The 10,496-nt window shown below is 51.4% G+C and overlaps 1 protein-coding gene across 3 annotated transcripts in view; it reads right to left on the minus strand.

Moving 5' to 3' along the window:
* LOC133357066 (synaptotagmin-like protein 4) overlaps positions 1-3,245 on the minus strand; it is a 39,659-nt gene extending 36,414 nt beyond the window's left edge. For 2 of the 3 annotated variants that reach the window (XM_061574823.1, XM_061574821.1), the window contains exons 1-2: positions 3,151-3,168; positions 1,663-1,787 (exon numbers count right to left, since the gene is read on the minus strand). The gene's annotated coding sequence lies outside the window, so the exon portion shown is untranslated. Of the gene's footprint in view, positions 1-1,662; positions 1,788-3,142 lie in introns of all 3 variants that reach the window. The other variant, XM_061574822.1, reaches the window with a different exon arrangement.
* Positions 3,246-10,496: the final 7,251 nt, after the last annotated feature.

Consider the following 10,496-nt stretch of genomic DNA (forward strand, 5'->3'; position numbering starts at 1 on the left):
AAACATAGTTTAGTTTAGATGTCGTCGGAATTCAAAGACTAACAACATGTTTTTTTTTCCCTACTGTCGCTCAGCTGTCTTACTTCAACGTGGAACATCTGCGAACAAGATCTTCGCATAGCTCATGGGATTCCTCCAGCACAAGTAAACATTCCGATTCAGATTGTCTGAACGGCGGGGCTTAAAGAGGAGAGGTTCCTGCGGCACACGAGAGAGCCCCGGGCCCTCTGATCGTCCTGCGGGTGAAGCCAGCCAGGCTTGCCCCAGCAGAAGTTGCTTTCGCGCTGCTGCTACTGCTGCCTTTTTATTTCCGTGCCTCAGCGGCTTGTTGTGGTGAGCATGCAAAATGTATCAAAGCATGAAATCTTCTTGGTTCTTTCGGTAAAGTCACGTAGAAGGGAAATAATGAAGTAATAAAAAAACATAATAAAATCATTCTCACGACGTTTCGGCCACAACGCAAGCAGCCGTCCTCAGGTGAAGAACAGGTCTGTCAGAAAGACAGCGTCATTCAGACGCTGTCTTTCCGACCGCCTTTGTCTTCCCAGTTGGCGATGTTTACACACCGCACCAGGTACTCATTGGAGGCTGAGTCGACCTAGGGGAGGCCCACGACCGGTTCAGATAATCGTCACTGGGTGTTGGCCGTGAGCGGGAATTTGAACCCGCTACCGCTGCACACACAGACACACACACACAGAGACACACACACAAGACACACACACAGAGACACAAAGACAAAGATCCCCCGTATAGCCTGAACAGACTGTAGGGGCAAGTGCTGTTAGCGAGCACCTATGAAGGGGAGCGGTAGTGTAGCGGTTAGCGCGCTGCGCTATGAACCTGGCGACCCGGGTTCGATTCCCGCTCACGGCTAACACCAGTGACGATTATCTGAACCGGTCCTGGGCCTCCCCTAGGTCGACTCAGCCTTAAATGAGTACCTGGTGCGGTGTGTAAACATCGCCACTAGGGAGACAAAGGCGGTCGGGCGTGGTGCTGGCCACCCACCCCCTCGTGTACCGTTCCGGCCTTCATAGGTGCTCGCTAACAGCACTTGCCCCTACAGTCTGTTCAGGCTATACGGGGGATCTTTGTCTTTGTCACACAGAGACACACACACAGAGACACACACAGAGACACACACAGAGACACACACACAAGACACACACACAGAGACACACACACAAGACACACACACAGAGACACACACACAGAGACACACACACAAGACACACACACAAGACACACACACAGAAACACACACACACAGAGACACACACAAGAGACACACACAAGAGACACACACAAGAGACACACACACAGAGACACACACACAAGAGACACACACACAAGAGACACACACACACAGAGACACACACACACAAGAGACACACACACAAGAGACACACACAAGAGACACACACACACACACAGAGACACACACAAGAGACACACACACAGAGACACACAAAAAAAGACACACACACAGAGACACACACAAGACACACACACACAGAGACACACACACACGCACAGCAAGCCACCAAAAAAGACACCATCGTGATGGGATCGTTGTCGTTTTACTGCCGCGAGACTTTAGACTGCTGCTCGTGGAAAGCCGGCGCGTGAATGGCCGCGTAAACACCAACAGCTGTTTACCTTCAGCCTCAGATTCCACGAAGGGAGCGCATTGGGGGGAAGACTCCGAGCTCACTGATGAGCCCCAACGCGGGCGAAACCGGTCGAGAAGTTGTCCACCCCTGCGTCGCCGCTGCCCCGTCACTCTGTTGTTGATCGGACGTGGGGTAAAGGGGACAGCGACGGAGCAATTCAGGAACGGCTCATGGCGTGTGCGCAACGGGCAGAGGCCGGGCGATCTCCGCACACGATTCCATCGCTCCGTTTGGAACTCTGCAGCGGCACCGCGGGCGACTCGAACGCATCTGGTGATGTAAACTGAAAACTACGAAGAATATACTATGAGACATCTCCTTTACCAGTGGCAAAATATAGTGATAGGTTTTTACCCTTTCAACTGGAACAAAAACTGACACCTTTATACAAGGCATCTTGTTTGCAATAACCACAACACAAGCAGTCAAAATGCAAACAAAAAGAAACAACTCTGATAATGATAATGATATGCACTGTCCTTGAAGTTGATTGGTCCACACCCAAGACAGCTTTCCTTAGAGCCTAGTCTCCATTGGTGTTGGACCAGATGACGCCAAAAGGCGCACAACTCAAAGACAGCGCACTATCAGAGTATTGAGAGCTCGGGGTAAGCATTTACACTGAGACCTCCTTTACCAGTGGCAAAATATAGTAGTAGGTTTTTACCCTTTAAACTGGTACAAAACTGACACCTTTATACAAGGCATCATGTTTGCAATAACCACAACACAAGCAGTCAAAATGCAAACAAAAAGAAACAACTCTGATGATGATAATGATATGCACTGTCCTTGAAGTTGATTGGTCCACACCCGAGACAGCTTTTCTTAGAGCCTAGTCTCACATGGTGTTGGACCAGATGACGCCAAAAGGCGCACAACTCAAAGACAGCGCACTATCAGAGTATTGAGAGCTCGGGGTAAGCATTTACACTATGAGACCTCCTTTACCAGTGGCAAAATATAGTAGTAGGTTTTTACCCTTTAAACTGGTACAAAACTGACACCTTTATACAAGGCATCATGTTTGCAATAACCACAACACAAGCAGTCAAAATGCAAACAAAAAGAAACAACTCTGATGATGATAATGATATGCACTGTCCTTGAAGTTGATTGGTCCACACCCGAGACAGCTTTTCTTAGAGCCTAGTCTCACATGGTGTTGGACCAGATGACGCCAAAAGGCGCACAACTCACCGCGTGTCAGGCCCCACCGAGTTGGTGCAGCTCTTTTTTCACCAGCAACCTGGCTACCGCAAATGATCGCTCGCACGAAGTGGGCTCATCGCGTGGAAACTTATAGCAGCCAAATACTCTACGAACGCGTGTGACGTTTATCCTAAACGTGGAGGGGAAAAAAACCCAAAGGGCCGGAGAAAAACCCACGCGACCACGGGGAGAGAGAAACGTGCAAACTCCAAATGTACAGCAGGTGTCAGGATCGTGATCGAACTCACGCGCACCTGCGTACCGGGCGAGGTAGTCAACATCTCACCACGGGGAGAGAGAGAGAGACACGCAAACTCCAAATGTACAGCAGCAGGCGTCAGGCTTGTGGATCGAACCCACGCGCACCTGCGTACCGGGCGAAGTAGTCAACATCTCACCACGGGGAGAGAGAGAGAGACACACAAACTCCAAATGTACAGCAGCAGGCGTCAGGGTTGTGGATCGAACCCACGCGTACCTGGCGAGGTAGTCAACATCTCGCCACCGCGGGGCATGGTAAATATGTGCAATGAAAAAGGCCCATTGCCCGAAACGTCGCCTATTATATATTTAAGGCCACACACGTTGTTATTGTTATTGACGAACGCGTTGAGACCATTTTTCATTCATTACTCGGTGGTAGTCGGTTTCCCGCGACCAATATTCACCCACAGGAGGTGTCTTTGGGTTAAATCGCGTGAAAATAAATGTGTCGTCAAACGAGGCCAATGAGTTAGGAGCTCAGCACCGCCGGTTGCGTGTTGGAGAGTAAACCAGCGGCGACGTTTAAACCCACAGCCATTGTTTAAAATTGACACAATCACATCGACGCAACCAAAACAACCCTTCATTGAATACACTGGTCAACACACTTTTTCTGGCATAAGGTATTCCAACGGTTTTTAAGGTAATTTTGGGGTGCTGATTCCAAATCTGGCATCAGTTTTTGTCCATCAAATCAGGTTTTTGAGATCTCAAATATTGCATTTTCAATAAAAACTGCAGAAGAAAAATATTAAATAAATGTGGATATCTACGTAAAATTATATTATAAACACACTATCCTAAAAATACAGCACCACATTTTAACACTAAACCAGTCACTGACTCGCAACAACTTGCAATCATAAGTGACAGAGTTAATTTCGGGTAAAATCAATGAAAATGGGGTATGTCGATAGCATAAAAATGAGATGTGATAGAGCAAATCTGAGATCAGATTTGGAATCAGCACCCTGAAATTAGTCTAGAACAGCTGCAAAAGTCCAGGCCACAAAAAAATGTTTTTTTTTGTTGACCAGTGTTATTGCTAAAAAATGAAATTAAAATTAATAAAAATAAAACAATAAAAAACAATTGTTTTATTTTTATTAATTTTAATTTCATTTTTTACCTACGTGACTTTACCGAAAGAACTAAGAGTATGAATCCTTGCAGTCACGAAAGCTTCAAATCTAGAAGTGTTATTGCTGCTGGCAATCCGATAATCTACCCCCCCCCCCCCTCCTTTGGTCTCGCAACTCAAGTCCCCGTCACCATTCTTCGCGTAACTTCCTACCGTGGGGGGAAATGTTTTTTCAAAAACATTGTTGCTGCCGTCGCTAATTGCGGAAACGTCTCTTTTCAAACGCTACTTATCAGGGCGACGCATGCAGTGCCAAAACTTTCGCGCGACCGCAAAAAAGAACTGGCACGCTGAAATCGTCATCTTGGAGGAGGAGGAGGAGGTTGCCCGTGGCCTGCCTCTCGCGTGTGGACTCTCTCTCTCTCTCCGGGGCTGCGCAGTTTCCTTCCACAAAGACAAAGATCGCCCCCCGCCCCGTATAGCCTCAACAGACTGTAAGGGCAAGTGCTGTTAGCGAGCGCCTACGAAGGCCGGCACTGTGGCACACGATGTGGGTGGGTGTGTGGCCAGCACCACGCCCGGCCGCCTTTGTCTCCCGAGTGGCGATGTTTACGCACCGTGCCAGCTAACCGATTCGAGGCCGAGTCGACATAGGGGAGGCCCAGGACCCATATTCTTAGGTTTTTTCGGTAAAGTCACGTAGGTAAAAAATGTAATAAAAGTAAAATAACATAAAAATCACGACGTTTCGGAGGCAACACAAGCTTCCGTCTTCAGGTGGAACCGTCACAGCACGATAGCTGTATCACGTAAATGACCGGTTCAGATAATCGTCAGCGGCGTTGGTGGCCGTGAGTGGGAATCGAACTCGGCTCTCCGGGTTCGTAGGCGCCGCTGGCCTCGCTCGGCCCCGTGGCCTCTCCCGCGCAGAGGGCCACAAGGACCACGGCGAGGCGGCGAGTCGGGCATTGTATGGGCACACTTCCCATGGAAGGAGGCACGGGACCCTGCCGGGGATGTTGATGCAGCAGCAGCAGCAGCAGCAAGCAATCAGCAGCACTGTACGATATTCTTAGGTTTTTTTCGGTAGAGTCACGTAGGTAAAAACTAAAAATTAATTTAAATTTTTTATTTTTTATTTTAATAAAAAAAATGCATATTCTTAGGTTTTTTTTCGGTAAAGTCACGTAGGTAAATAATACAAATAAATTTAAATTTTTAATTTTTTATTATAATAAAAAAAATTCATATTCTTAGGTTTTTTCGGTAAAGTCACGTAGGTAAAAAATTAAAATTAATTAAAAAATGTTATTTCAATTAAAAAAAATTCATATTCTTAGGTTTTTTCGGTAAAGTCACGCGGTGCCCGTCACGACGCGTGCCAGACAATGTTGTCGACGCTGACGATTCGTAATTGTTGTAGCTGCTCTCTCGCTGATTCAGCAGTCCCACTGCTGAAGTATATTTTTTTTCCGCCTGAGGACGACCGCTTGTGTTGCGATCGAAACGTCGTGATTTATTTCATTTTCTACCCACGTAACTTTACCGAAAGAACCAAAGAGTATGGATTCCTGCAGCCACGAAAGCTTCAAATCAAGATTGATTCGTAATGTTTTTTTTTGCCAGACGTCCCGTAGAGTTGCCTTGTCGCTGATACTGCGCTACACACCGCCGTGTCGGCCAGGCGACGACTCAACAGCGGTTCAACTTTCACGGTCTCACTGATGGTGGTGGTGGGGGGGGCTTCCTCCGATGCGTCCGACAGGCAGAGCGCCCCCCTGAGCGCTCTCGCTATTGATCAGAGGTCGCAAACGGGTTTTGATTCCTTACCCGTAACCGGCCGCACCAGGGTCGCAAACGGGTACCCGTACCCTACCCGTACCCGGCCGGGTATCGGGTAGGGTACGAGTATCGGGTACCTGATTGCGACCTCTGGGATGAAGCCATGTTTCAAACGGTGACTCACCAGTGACTCACGGCCTACCCGTACCCGTACCCGGCCGCACCAGGGTCGCAAACGGGTACCCCTACCCGGCCGGGTACGGGTAGCCGGGTATCGGATAGGGTACGGGTATCGGGTACCCGGTTGCGACCTCTGCTACTGAACGACGCCGATAGCAGAGCCCAGAGCGCGCCGCCGCCGCCGCCGTCGTGATCGGCGGAGGTCAGAACCCCGAGCACTTTGTTGCGTGCGACGAGCGCGGTGGCCTCATACGAACGCTGCGTTCGCTCGGCAAACGGAAGCCCACGACGGATCTCGGAGCGGGCAATCGCAGGGGCTGTGCCCTCGTCGCCTCCAGTCGGAGCGTGCGCGGCAAGACGGCGGCGAGCGGTTGCGGCGAGCGGTTGCAGCGAGCGGTTGCAGCGAGCGGTTGCAGCGAGCGGTTGCAGCGAGCGGTTGCAGCGAGCGGTTGCAGCGAGCGGTTGCGAGCATTTGCAGCGAGCGGTTGCAGCGAACGATTGCAGCGAGCGGTTGCAGCGAGCAGTTGCGAGCGGTTGCAGCGAGCGGTTGCAGCGAGCAGTTGCGAGCATTTGCAGCGAGCGGTTGCAGCGAACGATTGCAGCGAGCGGTTGCAGCGAGCAGTTGCGAGCGGTTGCAGCGAGCGGTTGCAGCGAGCGGTTGCAGCGAGCGATTGCAGCCCGCGTAAGAGGCCGGGTGCGGTGCATTCCTGTGGCTTGTTCGCCCTTGTCTTGATAAGGCTCGCGTCAGAATCATCGCCCCCGTGCACTACCTGGGCAGGGCTGTGATGGGCGCTTAATGAATAATTATACATAGATACGTACAGGGACGGGTGAGTGAGTGAGTGGGTGAGTGAGTAAATGGGTGAGTGAGTGAATGAGTGAGTGAATGAGTGAGTGAATGAGTGAGTGAATGAGTGAGTGAATGAGTGAGTGAGTGAATGGGTGAGTGAATGAGTGAGTGAGTGAATGGGTGAGTGAGTGGCTTCAAGTGGTCTACGTGAGTCGTGGTGAAATTGATGACATGGGCACCCCTCCCCCCCCAACCCCTCCCCTCCTCCCTCAACCCCCTCCCTCCAGCCCTACCCCACCGACTCGCTGCCCCACAGACTCGCTGCCCCACAAACTCGCTGCACCACAGACTCGCTGCCCCACAGACTCGCTGCCCCACAGACTCGCTGCCCCACAGACTCGCTCTGCCCCCACAAACTCGCTGCACCACAGACTCGTCTGCCCACAGACTCGCTGCCACCACAGACTCGCTGCCCCACAGACTCGCTGCCCCCACAAACTCGCTGCCCCACAGAGTCGCTGCACCACAGACTCGCTGCCCCACCGACTCGCTGCGTCACAATCTCGCTGCCCCACAGACTCGCTGCCCCACAGACTCGCTGCCCCACAACCTCACTGCCCCACAGACTCGGTGGCCCAGCCTCACTGCCCCAGACTCGCTGCCCCACAGACTCGCTGCCCCACCGACTCGCTGCCCCACCGACTCGCTGCCCACAAACTCGCTGCCCCACAGACTCGCTGCCCCACCGACTCGCTGCCCCACAGACTCGCTGCCCCACAGACTCGCTGCCCCACAGACTCGGCCCCACAGACTCGCTGCCCCACCGACTCGCTGCCCCACAGACTCGCTGCCCCACAGACTCGCTGCCCCACAGACTCGCTGCCCCACAGACTCGCTGCCCCACAGACTCGCTGCCCCACCGACTCGCTGCCCCACAGACTCGCTGCCCCACAGACTCGCTGCCCCACAGACTCGCTGCCCCACAGACTCGCTGCCCCACAGACTCGCTGCCCCACAGACTCGCTGCCCACAGACTCGCTGCCCACAGACTCGCTGCGCCACAGACTCGCTGCCCCACAGACTCGCTGCCCCACAGACTCGCTGCCCCACCGACTCGCTGCCCCACAGACTCGCTGCCCCACCGACTCGCTGCCCCCACAGACTCGCTGCCCCACAGACTCCGCTGCCCCACAGGACCTCGCTGCCCCACAGACTCGCTGCCCACAGACTCGCTGCCCCCAGCCTCACTGCCCCAGACTCGCTGCCCACAGACTCGCTGCCCCCACAGACACACTGCCCCACAGACTCGCTGCCCCACCGGATTCGCTGCCCCACAGACTCGCTGCCCCACAGACTCGCTGCACCACAGACTCGCTGCCCCACCGACTCGCTGCCCCACAGACTCGCTGCCCCACAGACTCGCTGCCCCACAGACTCGCTGCCCCAGCCTCACTGCCCCAGACTCGCTGCCCCACAGACACACTGCCCCCACAGACTCGCTGCCCCACCGACTCGCTGCCCACCGACTCGCTGCCCACAGACTCGCTGCCCCACAGACTCGCTGCACCACAGACTCGCTGCCCCACCGACTCGCTGCCCACAGACTCGCTGCCCCACAGACTCGCTGCCCCACAGACTCGCTGCCCCAGCCTCACTGCCCCAGACTCGCTGCCCCACAGACACACTGCCCCACAGACTCGCTGCCCCACAGACTCGCTGCCCCACAGGCTCGCTGCCCCACAGACTTGCTGCCCCACAGACTCCGTGGCCCTACGCAGATGATGTTGGCTGCTCGCTCGACATTTCCAAGTGATGAGCCACTTCGCCGAGCTATTCAGGTTTGATTTTGCTTGGCAGTAGCAGCAGCAGCAGCAAGTGGGAGGATGTTTTAATTTGCTCGGTATGCGCGCTTCTTTTTCGTTCGTAAAGAATGCCGAGTGGCTAGTTTTTTCCTACTTATTTATTTAACGTCCGGGCAAATGCGTCTATCCGCGTCATTTAACAACGAGGGCATTTTTACCATCGACGCGCAGTTTGTCGTGCCGTCGCCCGCTGCGATGATTTCAGTTCATTTATTAGTTCAAGTTCAAGTTCATGTATTAGGTATAGCCGTGAGCCATTCGGCTCTTGAATCGGGTGCAACTGCAACAAACAAAAAAACAAAAACATGAACAAGAAAACATCTTAAAGTGACTGAGTGCAAACAGAAAATCCAAGAAAAGACAGCAACAATATTGCAGAAAAAGCACCGTACACCAACGCTGCGTGCAAAAATCCCAGTGGGATGCAAGTCAAACAACAACAACAACCACAAGACAACTTAGATTAAGGCCATCAGTCTAACTCTGTACTACAACAAACAAACATGGCCAAACCGAAAAACGTCTCCTCCTCCTCCTCGCCCGACTCCCTCAAGTCACTTGGGGTCTCAGAAGTGTCAATTTCTCCCCGAGTAAAAAGCCGCGCCGAGCTCACGCGGTTAGGGAACGCTGCTGGGCCAGCGCTGGGCCCCACGTCCCAAAGTTGGCACCGATGTTCCACGTCTACCGTACGTACGTTGAACACGGAGCAACCAATATTACTCATGCAGGCTTTTGCGACCAATATTACTCATGCAGGATTTCACGACCAATATTACTCATGTAGGCTTTCGCGACCAATATTATTCATAATCAACGTTTTATGGGTTAGATCGCGTTATTTAGAAACGTGTCGTAACCCTCCACCACCCGACACGGCCAATCAGCAAAAAAGTGTCACGTTGACAAAAGACAAAATAGTTCACTACTTTTATAGCAGCCAAATACTCGTACAGCTGGTGACCATTCACGTCTGGCTGCCCTGAGCCAGTGTTGGCAATTCCACGTTCCCAGGGCGGGCCAGAAGACAGGCTCTCCGTAGTGGAACGACCACAGCGAGTGGATCACGATTTGCGTGTGGAGGGCACGCTGGAGATTGCAACGAGAGAGGTGGGAAGGGGAGAGCCAGACATCGTTAGGACTGCTAACAAACTTGAGTGGTATTCTTAGGCTATTTCGGAACAAGTCACGCAGGTAAAAAGCTAAAATTAAAATTATTAAAGTAAAATATAACTAAAATAAAAAATAAAATTATTAAAAGTAAATATAACTAAATAAAAAATAAAATTAATAAAAGTAAAATAAAACTAAAATAAAATTAATAAAAGTAAAATAAAACTAAATAAAAATAAAATTAATAAAAGTTAAATAAAACTAAAATAAAAATCACCTGCGGTGTCAAACAACCGCAGGTGATTTTTATTTTACTTTTATTCATTTTAATTTTTTACCTACGTGACTTTACCGAAAAAACCTAAGAATATGAATCCTTGCAGTCACGAAAGCTTCAAATCTAGAGTTAAACTTGAGTGGACTTGGGCAAGACACATCACGGCGGGAGGAAACAGCGTCCCGTGGGGGAGACTTAACGACCAAATGATGATTTGCATTCATAGAAACCCTGTCATCAACTAAATCCACATTTGCAACCG

Source organism: Lethenteron reissneri, chromosome 56, assembly GCF_015708825.2.
Source record: "Lethenteron reissneri isolate LAM-NWPU_2019-01 chromosome 56, ASM1570882v1, whole genome shotgun sequence".
NCBI classification, from domain to species: domain Eukaryota; kingdom Metazoa; phylum Chordata; class Hyperoartia; order Petromyzontiformes; family Petromyzontidae; genus Lethenteron; species Lethenteron reissneri.